At 37.5% G+C, this 25,009-nt stretch overlaps 1 pseudogene; it reads right to left on the bottom strand.

Moving 5' to 3' along the window:
• Positions 1–147: 147 nt before the first annotated feature.
• LOC143398344 (C-terminal-binding protein 2 pseudogene) lies at positions 148–13,044 on the bottom strand (annotated as a pseudogene).
• Between the last annotated feature and the right edge of the window lie 11,965 nt (positions 13,045–25,009).

Raw genomic sequence — 25,009 nt, 5'->3', positions numbered from 1 at the left:
AGATGAAAAACTTAGCACACAATAACAGAAGATGGCCATTAATAATCACATCCTAGTCTTCCAGCTTTCTGTAAGCAGATGACATCTTCAGTTTTCAAGCTCTTGTAGCTTTTAACCTTGCAACATCAACGAGGCGTCTGTCCAGGATTAGTTAAAAAGACTGTCAAATTCCTTTTCTCCTAGTTCATCCATTTTCACTGTCTTTGGGAATTTATTTGAATGATTTCCTTTCAGGATTCTCTGCTGTTGCTCACTGGGGTGCTGTGCATTGTCCCCCTGTTTTGTAGGCTGGTTAGGAGAGGGAGCTTGGGAAGGGTGTGCCACCATGGAGAGGTTGTGAGTCACAGGGAGGCCTCCAGGGATGATCCCTTCCATAGCTGCAGGAAGTCCTCCCAGAGCCATGCCTACTATGCCCTGCAGATACCTGTATGTGGCACCATTGAGCTCAGGATGAATTGCTTGCTTGTTTATTACTGACCAAGGAGCTGATGTGACAAAGAATTCCTTGTTGATGCAATTTCTTAAGCTTTCTGGGATGCGACCTGTGATTGCTCTGCAGATCTCCGTGGCAGCTATCCCTCTCATCTCTAGTAATGCTTGTTCACTATACTGGGCCTTGTGAGAAGTACAGATGAGATTTTGTGCATCTTTCAAAGGACCCTGAACAAAGCTCATGTACATCAGGACTGCCTCTCAGATCTTGCCCTCCATGAGGGCCTAGGCCAGGCAACTGTGGGCTGCATTAACAAGGAATGCCGCTTGCCTCATCTGCTTTATAGTAAAGTCATTAATGAGGTGGCTGTGTGTTCCTTGAGATTGCAGTGCAAGGAGACATAGTCCCTCTGATACAGCAAGTCGTGCAGGGTGTAGATCTTCTGCCTGCCCAGGGACCACTCTATCCCATCCTGCAAGAAAGGGTCATAAAATATAATGCTGAATCCAAAGGCCTTGGCTTGATCAGAAGCAGCCTACCCCTACGACTAAAGCTGATGAGGCCCAGGGTCTCCTCAGGGATTCGAGCTGTTCTTGAGGCCACCTCATGGGTCTGTTGCACACTCTGTAACCATGTGCCTTCCTGCAGTGCCCCTCAGGAATGTTTTTATAGGATCTCTGCAAAAATGAAAAGCCCACTTGATCTTGAAGGAAAATGCTAATGCACTTCCAGCCAGTACATTAACATCCTGAGGAATTAAGATGTGTCCCAAATCTTGATCAGTTCAGCCCCAGAAACAATCACCTTTAGCTGCACAAAATCTCTTCAGCTTATTTGTACACAATAATGTCAGAAAAGTTTAGTGAGCACTGCTCTAATGAAGGAGCTGCAGACACAGCAACATGTAACAGGAAACAGTTTATTAGTCTGCACATTATACACAACCAGCCCCCTTTACTATTTATGTAAAGAGCCATAAAAATAGCCACTTAAGTGGCTATTTTGTCAGAGAAGGAGAAGGTGAACATGCCTATATGGTGAATGCTACCAGTTTCTAGTGGGTAGAAGCAGATACTGCTAAACATCTTACAATTAAAGGACAACCCACCACAGGGAAGATTTACCTAGTCCAATAGTGCTGAGGTTGAAAAAGCCTGCTCCAAGCCAAATGAAGTAAATTCTACCTGTAATATGGATTTCCATTCCCTGCAGCCTTTACCACCACCAACAGCAGCTACTCTGGTACCACTCCTGAGCCTGTTAGGATTTATCTTGGATTATCATGAGGCCACCAGTGAGATCAGTGACCCTTACAGGAAATTCTTGCTGAATTCTACACTCTCTTTGGAGGCCTTGGGTGGATCTTCATGTTTCCACAGAACACTGTCTTAAATAAATCCCTCTGGATTTGAGACATTTCTGGGACCAGATAGATTGTGAGGAGGAAGACCCTGCATTCCCTGTTCTCTTGCACTTTCTCCCAACACCATGGGGAAAGGTAGACATGTCTTATCCTAATTCTTCTTGCACTCCTGCCTACAGTTGACTCTGTCCATAGAAAACTGTAAGTACTACCCACGGCCCTTCTATATCATCCCCTCTTTGTTGAATCATCACCATTCCAATGCCATTTCCCCCCTAAAATCTCTATCTATACCCTTTTTTTCTTTTAACTGACAAATAACCTTTGTATTATGTGTAGGGTAAAATTTGATGTTTTGATACATGTGGACAATGTGGAATGATTAACTACAGGCAATAAACATAGCTATCACCTCACTTAGTTATCATTTTTTGTGGTAAGACATTTAAAATTTACTCTTTTAAACAATTTTGAAATATATGGTATATTATAATCAACTCTAGTCACTCTTTGTGCAATAGATATCCCAAACATATTCATCCTCAATTTTGTAAGAGTGGACCAACATTTCCCCATTCCCTACCTCCTCACCCAGACTCTGGTAATCACCATTCTACTCTCTCCATCCGTGTTCCTGAATGTCCCTTCCAAATTTAATATTATATGAGTCTATACAGTCCTTTCCCCAACTCTTATTAATTACTGTGACTAAAGTGAGATATTATTTGATTTAGGAAGACTACCTTCTCATAGTCTGTCACTGAGACCTAAACTTCCAGTGTTCAAGAGCTATTCTTTGTGTTGAAATCATCTAAACACAGTAATTTTAAAACCAAATATTTAAATTTTTGACACTCATGATTGAATTATATGTTAAGACTAGAGCTATAACTTGAAGCAGGTAAGACTTTGGGCAGGTCAGACTTCTTTGAGCCTGTCTCTGTGTCCATGAAATGACACTATCATGTATGTGTGCTGTTGTTAGGATCAAAGTACCTTGAAAAATATGAGGTCTCAATACAGCTTATTATTGGTGTCAAAAATAAACACATTATCAAGAATTTTGCTGTCACATTACTTTTCTCTTTGCTATAATCAGTAAAACAAGAATATTTGATTTTAAAGCAGGCAAAAAAAGAAAATAATCTGGTGATATTTAGCATCCTTCAGAGATAGAAGTGATGTGCTGAATTATGGACTGCTGAGAGCTATTAGCCAAGTAGGTATGACAATTTCCTTGCCAGCGTACCCCATGTTGCTTAGAGGAAGGACTCGTGGTAAAATGGACTTGCCTTGGACATTTTGCAGTGACATTGCATGTAAGGTGACCTTGCTCAAGGACCAGGGCGGATCAGGGTTTAGGGCTCTCCTTGGGTTTAGGGTGGTTCCAGGTTTAAGGTGTACCCTGCTGGGAATAGGGCGTATCCTGCTGCCTCAGGCATGCCCGCTCCTGTAGTTCCGGTTGAGTTCTCCCGGGATTCAGAGAGTATTTGGGCAGAGAACGTGGATTTCCCCAGAACGTGTTTGTAGAGGGCCAGTGTGAGATCGGGAATAAAGAATTGCTGTTTGAATCTACAAGGCTATGAGTGGCTCATGATTTTGTGCCCAGCCAGACTGCGGCAATGGACAATTTAGGGACAAAACCTCTCAGATATTAGGAAGGGGTTGGAGAATAACCACTGAAGAAAACTCACCATTTCTCAGTTGTGAATTGGGTTAATGATAAAACTCTGAACTGAACATTTAATGTTATAAATCTAGGAATGAGGAGAATCTGAATATAAAAAGGGCATTGGGTTATTTTTCAAGAATTAAATATGGCAATTGAGAATAATCTTCTTGGAATGTTTTAATGCAGAAAATAATCATTCCTTTCATATTTTACTTTTTAAAAAATTAAATTTAGAAAAAATGAAGCTCAGGAATTTGAGTGCTAAAGGTTTAGTAGGGAAGCACATAAAACTATCATGTCATTAGAACCTACCTTGAGTGGGATATCACTGACTAAACTGAATTATTGCCAGTACCAAGAAAGAAATAGAACAATTTTCTTGTCACTAGTCATAATATTGTGCTGTCAACCTACCTTCTCAGGGGAAGAACAAAGGATGGTAATACTTGTGATGGGAAACCACAGTCATGGACAATGATATATGTCCTCGACTGACCTGAATGCCTTCCTTTCCAGGTAGTATATGGTGCTGGTCTCCTCCCATGGCCACACCTGAAATCTCCTTTACTATAAGTACAAACTACCTATCCCAGTTTTATTTTCTTTAACCATACGTACATATTCCTAATGGAGAGGCAGGGAGATTAGTTTTCAGTATCAGAGAATTATTTTAGAAAGACATCAGTAGTTTTCAAAGAAAAACCTAGAGAAAGTATGCGTTACTTTCTAAATAAGAATAGTTTCTATTAAGAAGGTTCAAACTGAAATAATACCAGAACTAATAAGGCCTTTATCTTTCACATGTAATTGACACCCTGAGTAAACTTCTAGTTTTTCCTTTGGGCAACCCATCCTCAAGACGTATTCTTATCATCATTAGTGTATTATGTTTTTTCCTCTTCCATGGTTTTCAGGGTTGGATTTACTTTTTAATTAAGGTGATATTTAATCTACAAAGTTGATCATGCTTCCATTGCTACTACTGAGCCACAAGAAATTTGGTTTCTATTTATTACAATTCTTTATGACTTACTATCCTTTACCTTTTACTCGGGTAATAATTCATGGAACCCCCACCTACCTTCCTGTGATGTAGAAGGAGGACAGGTGAAGAATAAATGCTAAGGCCTCCAGAGGGAGACATGATAAAGGATCTCATGACCTTTTGTGTTCTCAGCTACCAAGAGCCTCGCCTTTTTTGTTTTTCCTCATTTTTTAAATGTCTTGTTAGTTCTAATTAGCTATACATGACAATAGAAAGTTCTTTGATTCACTGTACACAAATGGAGCAGAATTTTTCACTTCTTGGTTTGTATTTGAAGTAAAGTCACCTTTTGAGGAGGAAGCATTCCACTCTATTCAAATAAAGGGACCAACCCATGAATTCAGAAAAAGCCCACAGTGTTGGTAAAAAGCACAGAAAGCACTTGTTTTTGTCCAGTCAGACAAGCCCATGTATGAGCCAGGACAGTCAGGTATGAAGCTCCGTGTGGGCCAACTCCAGAAATGAGGAGATGTGCTTCTTAGCATGTTACTCAAAAGGCCTGGATTTCTGGATCTCACTAGGACATTTTCTCTATATTAGATAAGTTTTGAATTGTCTGTGTGGATAGAACTTTGCACCCAGTGCACGCATTGGTGAGTCTTTTATATTGTGTGTCAATGGTTTGAGTAGTAGTATGGAGCAAGGAAAAGTTGACTATATGGGATTTTTACTTCAACTAACCTGAAATCAGCAGCAGTAACCCAGAGAACCAGATTGCTATAGAGGCAATACCGAAAAATAAATTTATTTCTTCTACATTTTTTAATCAGATATCAAGCAATATTAATCATTTAGAAAAATCTATAACAAAACAGTGGGGGGACATATTCACATAATAAAAGACATGTTTGGCCCCTGACATGATTTCAGTTTTTGGTTTTTTTTTTTCAGTACTGGGAATTGAAACCAGGGCCTCCCACATGCTAAGGCAAGTGCTCTATCACTGAACCACACTCTCAGCCTCTTTGATGTTATTTAATAACATAAATCCTCAAAAACTTTGTACCTCTTTTTATAGTTCCACTTAAACTTGTATAAAACTGTATTATACTAGTTGTTTCTTCCTTAAAATGAATATATTGTGGAGACATATTATTGCTATATATCTTACTCCAAAGACTCAGAAATGCACTAAAGGTCAGTGTTTTAAATCAAATTACACCTGAAAGAGCTTCTTTTTTTGTTATTTATTTATTTTGATTTTAACTTGTTATATATGACAGCAGAAATGCATTACAATTTATATTACACATACAGACCACAGTTTTTCATGTCTCTGGTAGTACACAAGGTAGAGTCACATCCTTCGTGTCTTCATACATGTACTTAGGGTAATGATGACCATTGCATTCCACCATCTTTCCAACCCCTACGCTCTCTCCCTTCCTCTCACTCCCATTTTCCCCTTTGTCCTATCTAGAGTTCATTTAATCCTCCTATTCCCCCGAACCCACAGCATATTATGGATCACCATCCTTAAATCAGAGAAAACATTCGGAATCTGTTTTTTGGGGATTGGCCAACTTCACTTAACATTATATTCTCCAGCTCCATTCATTTACCTACAGATGCCATGATTTTATTCTCTTTTAGCGTTAAATAATATTCCATTGTATGCATATACCACATTTTTTAATCCATTCATCTATTGAAGGGCATCTAGGTTGCTGCTATATACACTGATGTGGTTGTGTCCCTGTAGTATGCTGTTTTTAAGTTCTTTGGGTAGAGACCGAGGAGAGAGATAGCTGGGTCAAATGGTGTTTCCATTCCCAGTTTTCCAAGGAATCTCCATACTGTTTTCCATATTGGCTACATCAATTTGCAGTCCCACCAGCAATGTATGAGTGTGCCTTTTTCCCTACATCCTCACCAACACTTATTGTTGTTTGTATTCTTAATAGCTGCCATTCTGACTGGACTGAGATGAAATCTTAGAGTAGTTTTGATTTGCATTTCTCTAATTAATAGAGATGATGAATATCTTTTCATGTATTTGTTGATAAAAGTAGTCATGAAATTCATGTGGAAAAATAAGAGACTCAAAATAGCTAAAGCAATTCTTAGCAAGAAGAGTGAAGCAAGTGGCATCACTATATAGGACCTTAAACTATACTACAGAGCAATAGTAACAAAAACAGAATGGTACTGAAACCAAAATAGGCTTGTAGGCCAATGGTACAGGATACAGGACACAGAGACTAACTCACACAATTACAGTTATCTTATATTAGACAAAGGTGCCAAAAACATACATTGGAGAAAAGATAACCTCTTCAACAAATGATGCTGGGAAAACTGGAAAGCCATATGCAACAAAATGAAATTAAACCCCTATCTCTCACCATGCACAAACTCAACTCAAAGTGGATAAAGGACCTAGGAATTAAACCAGAGACACTGCATCTATTAGAAGAAAAAGTAGGCCCAAATCTCCATCATGTCAGATTAGGCCCCAACTTCCTTAATAGGACTCCTTTGGTGTAAGAATTAAAATCAAGTATCAATAAACGGGATGGATTCAAACTAAAAAGTTTCTTCTCAGCAAAAGAAACAATCTGTGAGGTGAATAGAGAGCCTACATCTTGGGAGGAAATCTTTACCCCTCACACATCAGATACAGCACTAATCTCTAGGGTATATAAAGAACTCAAAAAGCTAAACACCAAAAAAAAAATAACCCAATCAACAAATGGGCCAAGGACCTGTACAGACACTTCTCAGAAGATGATATACAATCAATCAACAAATATATGAAAAAATATTCATCATCACTAGCAATAGAGAAATGCAAATCAAAACCACTCTAAGATATCATCTCATTCCAGTCAGAATGGCAGCTATTATGCATACAAACAACAATAAGTGTTGGCGAGGATGTGGGGAAAAAGATACACTCATAACACTGCTGGTGGGACTGCAAATTGGTACAGCCAATATGGAAAGCAGTATGGAGATTTCTTGGAAAACTGGGAATGGAACCACCACTTGACCCAGCTATCCCTCTCCTCGGTCTATAACCAAAGAACTTAAAAACAGCACACATCAATGTTTATAGTAGTACAATTCACAATAGTTAAACTGTGGAACCAACCTAGATGCCCTTCAATAGATGAATGGATAAAAAAAACGTGGCATATATACACAATGGAATATTATTCAGCATTAAAAGAAAATAAAATCATGGCATTTGCAGGTAAATGGATGGAGTTAGAGAAGATAACACTAAGTGAAGTTAGCCAATCCCAAAAAAACCAAATGCTGAATGTTTTCTTTGATATAAGGAGGCTGATTCATAGTGGAATAGGGAGCGAGAACATGGGAGGAATAAATGAACTCCAGATAGGGCAGAGGCATTGGAGGGAAAGAGAGGGGGCATGGGTTATAAATGATGGTGGAAAGTCATGATCATTATTATCCAAAGTACATGTATGAAGATACGAATTGGTGTAAATATACTTTGTATATAACCAGAGATATGAAAAATTGTGCTCTATATGTATAATAAGAATTGTAATGCATTCCACTGCCCTATATAAATTTTAAAAAAATAGAAAAAAATATAAAGGTGCATTTATAAAACAATTGGCCTTAGGAAATAAACATTACACATAATCATTTATGCATTTGATTTGTTTATTTATCAAGGTACCGGAATATCTGAAAAATTGTCCCTGAAGCTCCCACCAAAAGTAGTGAAAGATAGGGCTGGGGTTGTGACTCAGTGGTAGAGCGCTCATCTAGCATGCATGAGGCAGTGGGTTTGATCCTCGGCACCACATAGAAAATAAAGTAAAAAAAAGGTCCACCTATAACTAAAAAATAAAATTTTAAATTAAAAAAAATAGTGAAAGATTCAGCCAGAGTCTATTTCTTTGCTTTGGGTGACTCATTCAGCTCCTGGAGGACTTTAACAATGGCCACTGCTACAACCCATTGGCCTGCCACATCTATTTTGTTTGTTTGTTTCTAAGTAGAACTTTTTAATTGCATTTCACCTCTTTAATGCTTTTCTAATATCTCTGTGTCCTTAGTATACATTTAGGTTTCAAAATATTTGACCCTACATTCAAATTAAAATTCTTTCACATAGCTGGGCACTGTGGCACATGCCTGTAATCCCAGCAGCTCAGGAGGCTGAGGCAGAAGGTTTGTGAGTTCAAAACCAGCCTCAGCAAAGTAATAAGGCACTTAGCAACTCAGTGAGACCCTGTCTCTAAACAAAAATATTTTTTTTCTTTTTTTTATTATTGGTTGTTCAAAACATTACAAAGCTCTTGACATATCATATTTCATACATTTGATTCAAGTGGGTTCTGAACTCCCATTTTTACCCCGTATACAGATTGCAGAATCACATTGGTTACACATCCACATTTTTACATATTGCCATACTACTGACTATTGTATTATGCTACCTTTCCTATCCTCTACTATCCCCCCTCCCCTCCCCTCCCATCTTCTCTCTCTACCCCATCTACTGTAATTCATTTCTCTCCCTTGTTTTTTTTTTTCCCTTTCCCCTCACATCCTCTTATATGTAATTTTGTATAACAATGAGGGTCTCCTTCCATTTCCATGCAATTTCCCTTCTCTCTCCTTTTCCCTCCCACCTCTTGTCCCTGTTTAATGTTAATCTTTTTCTCATGCTCTTCCTCCCTGTTCTGTTCTTAGTTACTCTCCTTATATCAAAGAAGACATTTGCCATTTGTTTTTTAGGGATTGGCTAGCTTCACTTAGCATAATCTGCTCTAATGCCATCCATTTCCCTGCAAATGCCATGATTTTGTCATTTTTTAGTGCCGAGTAATACTCCACTGTGTATAAATGCCACATTTTTTTAATCCATGGGTTGGTTCCACAGTCTAGCTATTGTGAATTGTGCTGCTATGAACATCGATGTAGTAGTATCCCTATAGTACGCTCTTTTAAGGTCTTCAGGGAATAGTCCAAGAAGGGCAATAGCTGGGTCAAATGGTGGTTCCATTCCCAGCTTTCCCAGGAATCTCCATACTGCTTTCCAAATTGGCCACACCAATTTGCAGTCCCACCAGCAATGTACAAGTGTACCCTTTTCCCCACATCCTCACCAGCACTTGTTGTTGTTTGACTTCATAATGGCTGCCAATCTTACTGGAGTGAGATGGTATCTTAGGGTGGTTTTGATTTGCATTTCTCTGACTGCTAGAGATGGTGAGCATTTTTTCATGTACTTGTTGATTGATTGTATGTCCTTCTCTAAAAGGGATAGGAATATAGTTCAGTAGTTGAGCACCCCTGGGTTCAATCCTCAGTACCAAAAAAAAAAAAAAATCTTCACAGGAGCTATATTTTAGAAGGGACTCTAAGTAAATTGCTATTTTGTTCTTGAAGATAATAGTTGTTCTGATGTCTTGTCTCATTTTCAAGTGACATTAGGTTCTGCCATAAAAAAAAAAAATACACAAAATCTTCTCCAGATGCCCTATGATTGTGTAAAACAGAACATGGTCCTTTTTGCTCCTAACATTTATGTACTGAAATATCTCAATGAAACCCAACAGCTGACCCAGGAGATCAAATCTAAAGCCATAGGCTATCTCAGTGCTGGTAAGTAAGAGACAGAAAGTTTACTTTGCTGTTGTAAATGTTCTTTCCACAAATAAAATTACCTTTCAGTGGGAAAGACCTCTCAGTGTCATAGTGATGACTCTTTTGGAGGGTCTTGCATGCAGAAGCACCCAGGGCACATCAGTGGCTCTGTCTGGCTTCTCCATCATCAACCTGTACATATAGGGATCCTGTCTTACTCTAATGTGTCAATGATACTTCATTAAACATCTAAAAACTTTCTGTTCTAAGTTATCAGAAATAGCTGAAATACAAACATCAAGATGGCTCCTACAGCACCTTTGGGGATCAAAATGGCAAGAATCAAGGCAATATTTGGTAAGAAAAAGGCATGTGCCAGACTTTCTACAACCCTTGTTCTTCAAGGCAACCTGTAATCTAGATATTAAGAACCTCGTTTTATAGAAGCAGAAACTGATATCTAGGACTATTAAATAAATGTCCCTAGGTTGCACAAATAATTTGCATAACTAAGATTACCTCAAGGTTTATCTGCATTGACTCCCAACATTTTTCTCAAAGATTCATCATAAATAAAAATTTTAGGTACTTAAGTTATTTTCCAGAATCCAGAGGTGCTAGAAACTAAGACTAGAAAATATCTATATCTATAGATATAGATAGATAGTGTGATCCCCCAATTCTAAGTACTCAGAATTCCTCATACTGACTCAAAAGTGTTGAAAGGACCCCTCATGAAGCCTGCATATGAATATGCTCCAAGAAAACAAATATCTTTATCACCCCACTTTTGGTCTTTCATCAGGCTTACAGTTTTTGTGCTCAAGACTCTTGCCCAAGCTTAAGACTTCATCTTTATCAATGAAATGCACATTACCCAAGCCCTCACCTGGTTCTCCAAGAAGCAGAAGGACAATGGCTGTTTCAAGAGCTCTGGATCACTATTAAACAATGCTATGAAGGTGATTTCTTCTGTGAGCTAGTCACAAACACAATGACTCACTAACCCTTGATAATTTTTCTAAGAATGAAGATACATAAGAAGAAGGGAGAAAATAATTCCAAAATAAAAAGACTGAAAAATATGCAAGGGCAACAGGTAGGAAAATAAATCCACATACTATTGAAGAGAAAGAAATGGAACCTAGTTTGATAATATACTTTATACAATGAGGATGTAGTTAAGAAGAACTTCCAAAGAATCATAGAAGTGTAAAGATTGGCCATAAGAAGAGAAAAACATCTTAAAGTGTTTCCTAAAGTGGAATTAATCTCTTTCTCTGTTTTATATTTAGAGGGTGGCATAAAAGATGAAGTCACCCTCTCTGCCTATATCACCACTGCCCTTCTGGAGATTCCACTCCCAGTAACTCTATGTACAATATTACTTCTCCATCTTCCCAGACTACTATGAAATCTTTTGACCTGTGGCTACACCACTCCTCCACATGCCAAATAACTTTTTGCATTTTCCAAATTCCATCAGGAAGGGGCACTTGGGTTGGGGATTATAGTTCAGTGGTAGAGTGTCTTGCCTAGCAATGCATGACGTTTAATTCCTAGCATCAAAAAGAAAGAAAAGAAAAAAGGATCTGTCCAATAAAAATGTGCATGTGTTCCAAAACTAACCCAAAACAAATGTCCTCTAACTCTGTTCTTATCAGCTTACATTTTAAATAAAAAATAATTTTTAAAAAGGAGTGATTTCCAGCATATTATGGGGATACAGATACATGAATATTTATAGCAGTGCAACTCATAATAGCCAAGTTATAAAACCATCCCAAGTGCCTTTCAATAGATTAATAGATAAAGAAAACATGGTATATACAGCCAAAAAGAAAGATGAAATTATGGCATTTTCTGGTAAATGAATGAAAATGAAGAGCATCATGCTAAGTGAAATAAGCCAGACTCAGCAAATGAGAAGTCAAATGTTTTCTCTCCTATGTGAAAGCTAGAGCAAAGTCAGAGGGAAAAGGAGGAGGCGCAGATATCACAAGGATAGAGGGAATACCAGTGAAGTAGAAGAAGGAGAGTGAGGAGGGAGTAAGATGAATCAGAAAGGGGAGGAAAAATGGGATGAATTTGACAAAATTACACTGTGTACATGTACAGGTATACCACCGTGAATTTCACTTTTATGTATATCAATAAAGCACCAACTGAAAATAAATAGATAAATAGAAGGAAGATCAGTAGAAAAAGATGAAGAAGAGGAGGGTGAAGAGGAGGAGAGAGAAGTACTAAGGAATGAAATGGAGCAAATTAAAGTTCATACATGTATGATTTATCAAAATAAATCCCACTATTACATGTCACTACAATGTACTAATATAAGCACTTAAAAAAAAAAAAGCTGGGGTTGTGGCTCAGTGGTAGACAGCTTGCCTAGCATGCATGAGACACTGGGTTCAATCCCCAGCACCACATAAAAAAACTAAATAAACAAACAAACAAAAAGGAATGATTTCTTGTGGGAACAGTAGTATGTGCCTATAATCCCAGTGACTCAGGAGGCTGAGGCAGGAGGACCATAAGTTTGAGGCCAGTCTCAGCAATATAGCAAGAACCTAAACAACTTAGTGAGACCGTGTCTCAAAATAAAAAAAATAAAAAAGGGCTGAGGATATAGCTCAGTGGTAAAACACCCTTAAGTTCAATCCCCAGTACCAAAAAAAGGACTGATTTCTAAAATGGTGGTCAAAGAGAGACTGCATGGATGGAGATAGATGATAGATGATAGATAAGTAGAGAGAGAGATTGATTGATTGATTGATTGATTGATTTGAAAAGTACTGGTATCACCTATCCTATAATCTCTTTTATTTCAGTACCTGCTCTTTTCACATAACTCAGAATAACATTGTTCTCCCTTCACAGCACTCTGTTTTCTGCAATGCCTAATCTGCCTGAAGTCAGCCTGGGCACTAACAGAGGAAGGGTCCCGTGGCAGCCATGTCTACACCAAGGCACTGCTGGCCTATGCATTTGCCTTGGCAGGTAACTATGACAAGAGGAAAGAAATACTAAACTTACTTGAGGACACTGTGAAAGAAGGTGAAAACATATGTTGTGATATTTCTCCCCATCCACTTCCCTGGATGGAAAAGGACAAGAATATTGACTCCTGAAAAACAATCTTCCATTTTGATCTACTACCCTTTGAAAAGCTGAGATTTCTATGCAAGCTTATGCATTAGGAAATTAATGTTCCTTTTATACCCAAGCCTTCCCTGAAATCTTATTATACAGAGAACAAAATCAATAAAAGTAAAATAACAAGAGAGTTCAGGTATTTCAATCTCCCTTTACAGAAGCAAATGTGGTTGACATGTTTACTTTTATTTATGATACATGTATACCTATCAGAATCAGTAAAAACTACTAAGAGCCATAGGAAAAAAACCATCATCCATAATGACAGCTTTCATGTTTTATTATTTCTATTACAACTCTAAAATCAATTGATAGGTTTTTTAATATTTATTTTTTAGTTTTAGATGGATACAATATCTTTATTTTATTTTTATGTGGTGCTGAGGATTGAACCTAGTGCCTCATGCATGCTAAGCGAGCACTCTACCACTGAGCTACAACCCCAGCCCCCAATTGATGGGTTTATATTTCCCTTAAACTAAACACTAACATTCAAACTTGTCTAACTCTCTTATCATGGGCCTACAATGAGATCTGTTTCCACTTTCTGTCCTAGGCCTGAATTGCATCTTTTCATTGCAATTAGATAAAAACTGTCAGAACAACAAAAGTCAGAGGTCAATCAATAGGATTTCCCCCATCAAATACAATGCTAACAGCATTTGATCATTTACTTGCATTTCTTCTTTTCCCTTACTCCCACCAGGATGTGTTGCTTTGCCAAAGTCCCTAAAGCAATGGGCCAACCAACTGTGGACCAAAACTACAAAACTGTGAACCAGTTAATCCTTTGAAGTTGATTATCCCAAGTATTTTTCCACAATATCAGAAAGCTAATTAACACGTCTTCCCTCACTGTAGTCTGATTTGGGGAAAAGGCATATTCAAATCTTGAGTAGTACTGGTCATAGTCTACCATTCCCACATGCCTCAATGGCTCTACATGATTGCAGTAGATCCCTGTCATAAACTCACCCAGGGTCTCTGAGGTGTCTTTTCTGCTTCCTTCCTCTGCCCTATTTTCTCTTTTCTCTGATCCCACATCCATTTTTCTTTCTGCAAACAAATCTCTCTTTTTGCATTTAGGCTCCTCTGAAATCTGAAATCTCAAAAGAAGAGACAACTTTCCCTGTCCCCATAGTGAAGTCGTACAGGGAAGTAGAGAAGGGTGCAGACTCTGGAGCCAAAATGCCCAGGTTCATTTCTTGCCTCCTGAATCACTTGGAGCTTGGAGAAATTGCAAACTTTCTCTAAGACTCTTTTTTTTTTAATTAAAAATTTGATTATATAACACCAACAAAATGCTAAGAACGGTGCCTAGCAGATGGTAGGCATTTAGTGTTACTGGGTTTTTGTGCTTTTTTTTTAATAAGAGTTAAGTGAAACTTTATCTCTTTCTTTTTTTTTCCCTACAGTTTCTTGTACCTTCAGAAACCTTGCTTCTATACTTCCTTATCCCTTTCCCACTAGACTAGACTTTGTCGCACATGGAATTGATATCTAGTGGTTAGATGATTAACCCAAAGTCATACAAATTGTCAGTAGCATAAAAATGTGATATAGGATCCAACTTGATCTTTCTATCAATGACTATTTACTTGTCACTATATCATTTATTGAATAACACAGTGTTTCTGAACTATTTTGAAATGCTGCCTACATCATGTATTAAGTTCCTTGATGTATGTGGGCTGATTCATTGCTTTCTAATATGTTCCATTGATTAGCATGCTTATTCATGCATTAAATTATCCTATTTAAGTTATTATTACTTTACAGTATATTTTAACACCAATAGAACTATCCAATACTTTTCTTTATTAGAATTTTCTTAAAATTCTTTTTGCTCATTAATTTCTCTATGTGTATTTAATTAATTACACAAGGTTAAATGTTAAAATATATTGCTATAGTCTGGATCTGAAATGCCCCCCAAAAGGTCTATGTATTCAAGGCTTAGTCCCCAACATGGGAGATGGTGGGGCCTAGTGGGTGGTATTCCACCCATTGGAGGTGTCTCCTTAAAAGAGATAGTGGGCCCTTCTTCTCCCACTCTTTTTCACTTCACAGCCACGAGGTGAGCATTCTGTTTTACCACACACTGCTGCCAGGATATGTTCCCTCACCACAGTCCCAAAGCAAATGTGATCTGTTTCCACTTTCTGTCCTAGGCCTGAATTGTATCTTTTCATTGCAATTAGACAAAAAATGTCATAACAACAAAAGTCAGAGGTCAATCAATAAGGGCCAATTGAACATGGACTAAAACCTATAAAACTGTGAGCCAAAATCAATGCTTCCTCTTTATAAACTGGTTATCTCAGGAATTTGTTGCAGTAACAGAAAGTTGATTAACACATGATGATGGTATTTATCTATATTAGTATCAAAAGTGAGCTTAGATTAGTTGAGAATGATTTATTAAAGATCTTTTTTAAAATTCTGCATTTTATCCTATAAGTAATTGGAAGTCAATGGAATTTTTTAAAAACTTGACAGTGGCATATTGAGATTTGTTTGGGGATAGTAACAAGTAGAAAAAGTAAGCTATAGTGGGGGAAACAGGTGGCAAGGACAATAGTTTTCTTTCTCATGAAAATTCTGACTGGAAAATGGGTTAGAAGCATATCCTACTTTTTAAAACTGTTTTTTTTTTTTTTTTCTTCTATTTTTCATTTAGGGAAAGTCAAAGTGCTTTACTCCAATATAACAAGTTCTAGACCAAAATGAAAGTCTGCTAACAGATTTTTATGATTTGGAGCTTCTATAGATAACAGGTTCATCTTCCTATGTAATTTTTTCTGAAATACATTTAAAAAAAAACATAATTGACAGTAGGCAACAAGTCAGTTTCTGCAAGTAATTACACATTTTGGTTTAATAAAGAATGGAGACTACTAAAAAAGGTAAGATGTGAGCTGGGGTTGTGGCTTAGCAGTAGAGCGCTTGCCTGGCATGTGTGAGGCCCTTGGTTCAATCCTCAACAACATATAAAAATAAATACATAAAATAAAGGTATTGTGTCCATCTACAACTAGAAAATAAATATTTTTTTTAAAAAGTAAGATGTTGACTAGTGGGATTTGAGATAACATATGAAAAAAGAGATACATATAACATATACTAGATTCATTCCTCAGATACTTTGCATTATTATTTTTTAAAAAATTTTTAATGTGTACCCCCCACCCTTGTCCCTGTTCTGATAGCAGCTCTGACACTTTTCTTAATGTGCAATAATGAAAGGCAACCACATGGTGGCAGCAAAGGTTAAAAAATATTAGTATTGCTACTTAATTAAAAATCTTTAAATAAGTTTAGCAAAAAGGAGAAGAGTAAAATAATTATGGAAAACTAAAATGACAAAATCACAAAATAAGGTAACTAGCGTACTATTCTTGATATTTAAGAATAATCCTCTTGACTTGCTCCACTTTCCGATCCCACTAGGACAGCAATCCCACTTTCCAGAGCAGACCCACAGGGACAGAAATATCACCTTTCACTTCCATTAGAACAATGGTCCTATCCCATACCCATGCTGAGTAGAGGTCAGCACCCCAGGGCTCCAGGGAGCCCCATAACCATGACTATGGGTAGAGACTATCCAGACTTGAAATTGAAGCAATGGCCTTTTGAAGCCAGGCCTTGTGTCTCTTCTTAGAAGGACTCTAATCCAGGTCAGGCATGGGGGTGCTCACCTGTAATCCCAGTGACTCAGGAGGCTGAGGCAGGAGGATTGAGAGTTCAAAGACAGCCTCAGCAAAAGCGAGGTACTAAGCAACTCAGTGAGACCCTGACTCTAAATAAAATATAAAAAAAGGGCTGGGGATGTGGCTCAGTGGTTGAGTGCCCCTGGGTTCAATCCCCACTATCCAAAACAAAAAGGACATTAATCCCATTCATGGGGGATCCATCCTCATGATCTAAGTACTTCCCAAAGGCCCCACCTCCAAATAGCACCACTGGGAATTGGGGTTTTAACATGTAAATTTTGAGAGGTCACAAACATTCAACACATAGCAGTCTGGTTAATATGAGGAACAGCAGAATCAAGCCAGTGCAGTGGTACCTACCTGTAATCCCAGACACTCAGGAGTTTGAAGCAGGAGGATCACAATTTCAAGGCCAGTCTGGGAAATTTAGTAAGACCCTGTATGAAATTTAAAAGGGTGAGCGTGTAGCTCAATGTTATAGTATCCAAGTGCTGGGGGAAAAAACAAAAGCAGAGTCAAATAGCCATCAGAATAGTCTGACCTCCAGACCTATGGCATTGGGAATTTCATCACAGTTCTCCAAGATGTAAAATAAATAGGAATACCACTAACTTCTTACTTGATCAAGATAGACATGTTCTAGGTCAAGTGAACAAAAGTCTAGGCTATATGATAAAAGCAGGATCATGGCACTTCAAACAATCCCCAGACTTGATCTAGACCCAGAACCCATTGAATGAATAGGAAGTTGGGTCCTCTTGAGTTAAGACCTTGAAATGGTACCAAATACTTATACAGTTAATCCTTCTCCCAGCTGTCTAAAAAAGCACCTAAGACCTTTGATCAAAGTAACTATTTGTAGAAGAAAAGGAAATAATTAGAGCTTGGGGGACTATTAAACATTAGTCTGAGAGCACACTAATTCCAGAAGACCAAAAACATCTACAGTCCATCATTCAGAATATGGGCAAATGGAAGTCAGGTGAGAAATTTCAGTCTAGCTCTAACTCCCAGTACACCCAATGAGTCCTGAACCCATCTTATGGTTATTTCCTGTTACCTAGGCCACAATTAAAATAGACACACATGGCTGGAATTGGCTCCCTAACTTGTAGAGTGAAAGCTGTTATGCTGGTAAAGACCAAATGAAGCAGCTAGAACTGCATTTACCCAAGAAAATAGTAAACCAAAAGCAATACCATATTCCTGAAGGGATTGTGGAGATTAATATGACCACCAATGACTTGAAGGATTCAGGGGTGGTCATTCCCACCACATTCCCATCAACTTGTCTGTTGACCCTGTTTAGAAGAAAGATAGATCTTAGAGAATGACAGTGGATTATCACATGCTTAATTGGGTAACTGCTGCATCAGACATGGTTTTATTACTTGAGCAAATTAACATATACTCACTTTCCATACTTGTTAGTAAAAACCACCAAAAGCAGTTTGCTTTCATTTGGCAAGACCATGAATATACTGGTCTAACTCAGGGACATTTCTACTGTCTAGATCTGTGTTATAATTTGCTCACTGTGATTTCATTTTTTTTTCGTGTGTGTGTGTGTGTGTGTGGGTGGGTGGGTGTGGGTGTGTGGGTGTGTGGATGTGTGTGTGTTTATGGTGGTGGTACTGGAGATGGAATCTAGGGACACTCTAACCCAAAGCTATATCCCCAGGCTTTTTATTTTGAGACAGGATATTACAAAGCTGCCCAAGCTGGCCTCAAACTTGCAATCCTCCTGCCTCAGCCTCCCAAGTAGCTAGGATTGCAGGTATGCATGAGCCACCATGCCCTACATGTTCATAGGAATCTTGTCCCTCTTTTCTACCATGCGGCCAGCGCAATGGTTTCATTAATGAGGTTCTTGGCATAAAAGTTAGCTAGTGAGATCGAAATAAACACACAGACTCAGTTACCTTTTTCTATGACCAGGTCCGAGACGGCTCCCCTCTCTGGTTCCCTCCTCTAACCGCCTGGCAGGGCAGCAAGGATTACTCAGGGCTAGCAGGAGAGAGAGAGAGAGCACGCCAGGGAGTAGCCTTTTATTGGGGAGCAAGAAACTCAGGGGATAATTCCATCCAATGAAGGTTAAAAGGGGGGCCGCAGTCCAAGGTCAGGGTCAGTGATTGGGCCTCCGGGGTCAGTGGTCAGTTACACCCCCACACGGACAGGTTCTCTCAACAGGAGAGGGCCGGGAAAGCTCCGACACAGCCAGAGCACCTCAGACCCTAACCGGGAGTCACCCAGTCACGTGTGAGAATGGCTCCCGACACTCTTTCCCTTTTCCCTTTTACAAGATATTACACTGGTTCATTACATTGATGACATTATGCTTATTAGACTTGGGGAGCAAAAAGTACCAACTACTGTAAACATAATGGCAAGATAGTTACATGTCAAAGAGTGAAAAATTAATCCAACAAAAATTTGAAGAACTATCCAAGCAAAATTTCTAGGAGTCCAGTGGTATGGGGTTATGTTGAGATATTTCTCCTAAAGTGTTTTAGTCCATTCGAGCTACTGTAAAAAATTACTAGAAATTGGGTGTCAAAAACAAGATCTAAGTGCTGATAGATTCAGTGTCTGGTAAGAGCCCCCTCCCTAGTTTATTAGACAGTCATCTTTTGCTATGTTCCACATGGTAGAAAGAACAAGGGAGCTCTCCAGTGTCCCTTTTCTAAGGACCTAGTCCCATTTGTGAGGTAATTACTTAATCACTGCCCAAAGTTCTCACCTACAATACCATCACTTTGGGAGATGGGATTTAATGTGTGAAATTTGAAAGGAAATAAATATTCAGTCTATATAGATGAGGGATAAGTTCCAGGATTTGGTTGTGGCCCCTTTCACAACCAAATAGAAGACACAAGATCAGGGGATCCCTTTGGATTTGAGAGACAACATAATCTATAATTTGTTATATAAGCCCATTTGCTGAAGGACCCAAAAACCTGCTAGTTTAAAAAGAAGGCTCTGTATCAGGCTCAAGATGCTCTGCCACTGGGGCTATACAATCCAGTAGATCCAATGGTGTTTGACATGTCAGTGTTCAATAGGGATGCTGTTTGGAGCCTTTAGCTAAGTAATTTGCAGAGCCAGCCCCTAGAATGTTGGAGCAAATCTCTGCCATTCTCCATGAATAACTGCTCTCTCATCGAGAAACAGCTGTTGGCCATAAACAGTTTTAGCAGAGACTAAACACTTAACCATGAGCCATCAAGTTACCATGCTACCTGAGCAGCCCATCATATACTGGGTGTTATCCCATTAACTAAACCATTAAGTTGGATGTGTACAGCAAGACTCCAATGTCCAAGGAAAATAATATGTATTTGATAAAGTCCAAGCAGACCTCAAAGACATAAGTAAGTTTCATGAAGAAGAGTCCCAAATACCCACAGTGCCCACTCTTGCTACACTTTGGTCTTTCTCTCTCTCTACTTCTCAGCTTGTACTGAGTAAAGCAGATTGGCCTCCTCAATGTGGGTGTGCATTATCCAGTCCAATGAGGGCCTGAACAGAAGAAAAAAGGCACAGAAAAGATATCTCTCTCTCTCTCTCTCTCTCTCTCTCTCTCTCTCTCTCTCTCTCTCTTTCCCCAACCCCACAACTGATTGATCTGAGACATCAATCTTCTCATGCCCTCAGACCATTGACCCTTGGTTCTCAGGTCTTCAGACTCAGACTGGAACTAGCTTTGATAGGTTTTCAACTTGCAGATGAAGGTCATGGGATAGCTCAGCCTCCATAGTTGCACAAGTCAATTCCTTATACTAAATTAATAGGTAGATGATAGATAGATAGATAGATAGATAGATAGATAGACAGACAGACAGATAGATAGATCCTATTGGTTCTGTTTCTCTGGATAAATGCTGAAATCTAGATTTTATTCAGAATTCAGTGTACTTAAAGGACCTATTTGGAACAATTGGGAAAATTTATGAATGAACTATAAGATAATAGTATTGATTTCATATGGTTTTCTTAGGTGTAGTAACAGTGTTTAGAGAATATCTCTGCTATGGAAATTTTATACAAATGCATTTAGAGAGCAGGAAGGTGATATGTGCAACCTCCTTTCAGATACTTTGGTAAGAGAGAAGAATGGAGGCAGGGAGAGAGGAAAGAAAAGGAGAAGAAGCAGTTGTGACAATACATTACCAATAGGTGAATTTAGAAAAGGTGGTACCAAAGCTCATTGCACTCATCTTTCAACTTATCTGTGGGTTTGAAGGTTTTCTAAATAAATAACTAAGTACTATAGTCAAATATTGAGTACCTAGTAAGTACCAACTGCTTGAGAAGAAAATATATAAAACAATCCCTGACAACTCTGTAAGATGGGTATTATTATTCCCATTTACATATTCACTCAAATATTTGAGAAATTTCTTTGAGGTAAACATTATATCTGTGTCTGGGAAATAAAGCAGTGATAAAACAGATAAGATAGTTCTTCATAAGATTTACATTCTAGTAAATAAAATGGGGGCAGGAGTTATAGCTCAGTGGAAGAGCACTTGCCTAGTATGTGAGAGGAACTGGGTTCAATTCTCAGCACCACATATAAATAAATAAATAGTCCTTCAACAACTAAAACAAAATTAAAATTTTTAAAAATAAATAAAATAAAATGGGCTATGAAGAAATAAACCACTCAAAGAAAAACATCAGAACAATGGCTGATTAATAATAGAAATCAATGGCCTTTACATATATAAACAAAACAATTGCAAATGTGACTTTTTAGTTACCCTATTGACAACAGGAGTAACAACAAGTTTTTAAAAAGATGTCTCAAAAAAATCCTTTAAGAATTGCAAAATCTATATTTTAAAAATTCTTTAAAACACTACAGAAGAACACAAAATGTAATTTTTAAAAAAAAGAAATAGCAAGTCCTGGGCTATTAAAAAAAATCAACAAAGAAAGGTTAGTTCTACCAACTTGATTCTAAAATATGCATAGAGCCAGGCACAGTGCTGCATGCCTGTAATTCCAGTGACTCTGGGACCTGAATCAGGAGGACTGCAAGTTCAAAGCCAGACTCAGAACTTAACAAGGCCCCAAGCAACTTAATGAAACCCTGTGTCTCAAAATAAAAAAATAAAAAGGGACATGGATGTGGTTCAGTGGGTTCAATCCCTGGTATGTATAAATAAATAAATAAATAAATAAATAAAATACACATAGAAAAATTGATAAGCAAAAAGAATTTTTAAGAAAATTCTAATAAAGAAAAGTATTGGATAGTTCTATTGGTGTTAAAATATATTATGAAGTAATAATAATTTAAATAGGATAGTTTGATACATGAATAAGCATGTTAATGAAACATATTAGAAAGCAATAAATCAGCTCACATACATTAAGGAACTTAATACATGATGTAGGCAGCATTTCAAATTAGTTCAGAAAAACTGTGTTATTCAATAAATGATATAGTGACAATAGTCATTGATAGAAAGGTCTAATTGGATCCTGTATCACATTTTTTATAATAAAATAAATTCCAAAAGAAATATTTAAGCAAAAAATAATTAAAAATCATCCATGTACTAAAGAAAAATATGGGAGATTTGTTTTTGTGCAATCTTGTAATGAAGACAGAATGATTCTGAATTATATAAAATCCAGACTTATAAAAGAAAAGATGACAATTTGATAGGTAAAATCAAAAATTTCTCAAAAGAAAAAAAAATTCTACCATATACAAGTTAAGAAAAAAAAAAGATAAACTAAATTTTCAGCTTATATTACACTCAAATGACTAATTTATTTAGCATATGAAAATTTTTTCTCATATAATTATTAATAAAAAATCAATCATCCATTTTTTTTTAAAAAAAGGATAAAGGCCAGTCACTGACATACCACAGAAAAGGAAATACACATTGCTCTTCAGCAGGTAAAAGATACTTACTATCATTCTTAATATGAGAAATGCAAATTAAAACCACATGAGAAACGATGTTTTACTTCTCTGATTAGCAAAGATCAAACATAATGAAAAAGTGTGTTGGTGAAGGTGGAGAGAAAATGAAACTTTCATATGTTGCTGGTGGGAGTATAATCCATTGATTTATATATAGCCATTTGGTAATATCTCCAAACTTTCAAAATGCACAAAATTAGCCAGGCACAGTGGCACAGGCCTGTAATCCCAGCAGCTTGAGAGGCTGAGGCAGGAGGAACCTGAGTTCAAAGCCAGCCTCAGCAAAAGTGAGGTACTAAGCAATTCTGTGAGACCGTGTTTCTAAATAAAATACAAAATAGGGATGGTGATGTGGTTCAGTAGTCAACCGACCCTTAGTTCAATCCCCAGAACCAAAAAAAAAAAAAGGCACAAAATTACATATTCAAAAAAAGAGTCATTGCAGAACTTTTTAAGAAGACAAAAAGGAGAAAATGAACTAAATTTCCATGAATAGGAGACTATCTAAATAAATTGCCAAATCCACAAAACAGAATTCTATCAAGTACATTAAAAAAACGAGACAGCCAGGCCTGGTGGCACATGCCATTGGTCCTGGCTACACAGGAGTCTGTGGTAGGAAGATCACTAGAGCCCTGGAGCTTAATATCAGCCTCAGCAACATAGTAATACCCTGTCTCAAAAACAAACACAAAACAAAAAATGAGGCAGTTTTAATGAATATGGAAACAGAAAGAATCAAGATATATTGTTAATTGGAGGAGAAGGTAAGTTCAGAACAGTGTGTCCACTATATTATAAATTGAATTAAATGTGAGTATATGCACTTATATCTGTACATGTTTATATATAAACATATTGTATCTGGAAAAGCACACAAAAAGTCAATGTTTTTTTACCAGGAATGAAATTGGGTAGTTTGAGGGTCAGGGGATAGAGACTCTTTTTTTCACTGATATGTCCCTTTGTTACATGAAACGTCTGAGGCTAGTGCCAATGTAACATGGTACACTGTTTCGTGGTAAAATGTTTTAATAAGTAGAAAAGAACACTTTAAAATAATGATAAAGGGGCTAGAGATGTGGCTCGGTTGCACAGTGCTTGCCTAGCACACATGAGGTCCTGAGTTCCATTCCCAACACTCCAAAAAAGAAAAGAAAAATGATAAAAAGTATAGTATAGTAAACACATAAACCAGTAACATAATAATTGATTATAATTAGCAAGCATTATGTACTATACATAATAGTGTTGCTATACTTTCATATGACTAGCAGTACAATAACTCTGTTTACAGCAGCATCAAGACAAAAATGAATAACACATTCTGAAAAAAATTGACAAAACAAAAAGTTGGTTCTTTGAAAAAAAATAAATAAAATTGACAGACCCTTAGCCATGCTAAAGAAGAGAAGGAGAGAGAGAACTCAAATTACCAGCATACGTGATGAAAAAGGTAATATCACAACAGACACTACAGAAATACAGAGGATAATTAGAAATTATTTTGAAATCTTATACTCCAATAAAATACAAGATATTGAAGGCATCGACAAATTTCTTAAGTCATACAATTTGTTCAGATTGAGACAGGAAGATATACACAACTTAAACAGACCAATATCAAGTGAGGAAATAGAAGAAGCCATCAAAAGCTTACCAACCAGGCTGGGGATGTGGCTCAAGCAGTAGCATGCTCGCCTGGCATGCGTGCGGCCCGGGTTCGATCCTCAGCACCACATACAGACAAAGATGTGTGTCCACCGAAAAACTGAAAATTAAATATTTAAAAAAAAAAAAAAAAAAAGCTTACCAACCAAGAAAATCTATTTGACTCAGCTATCCCTCTCCTTGGACTATAGCCAAAGGACTTAAAAACAGCATACTGAGGGTCACAGCCACATCAATGTTTATAGCAGCACAATTCACAATAGCTAAACTATGGAGCCAACCTAGATGCCCTTCAGTGGATTAATGGATAAAAAAAAAAAGTGTGGCATATATACACAATGGAATATTACTCAGCATTAAAAGAGAATAAAATCATGGCATTTGCAGGTAAATGGATGGTGTTGGAGAAGATAATGCTAAGTTAGCCATCACAAA

The sequence above is a fragment of the Callospermophilus lateralis genome, chromosome 4 (assembly GCF_048772815.1).
Source record: "Callospermophilus lateralis isolate mCalLat2 chromosome 4, mCalLat2.hap1, whole genome shotgun sequence".
In the NCBI taxonomy this organism is placed as follows: Eukaryota; Metazoa; Chordata; class Mammalia; order Rodentia; family Sciuridae; genus Callospermophilus; species Callospermophilus lateralis.
This window is presented reverse-complemented; position numbering and strand designations above follow the sequence as displayed.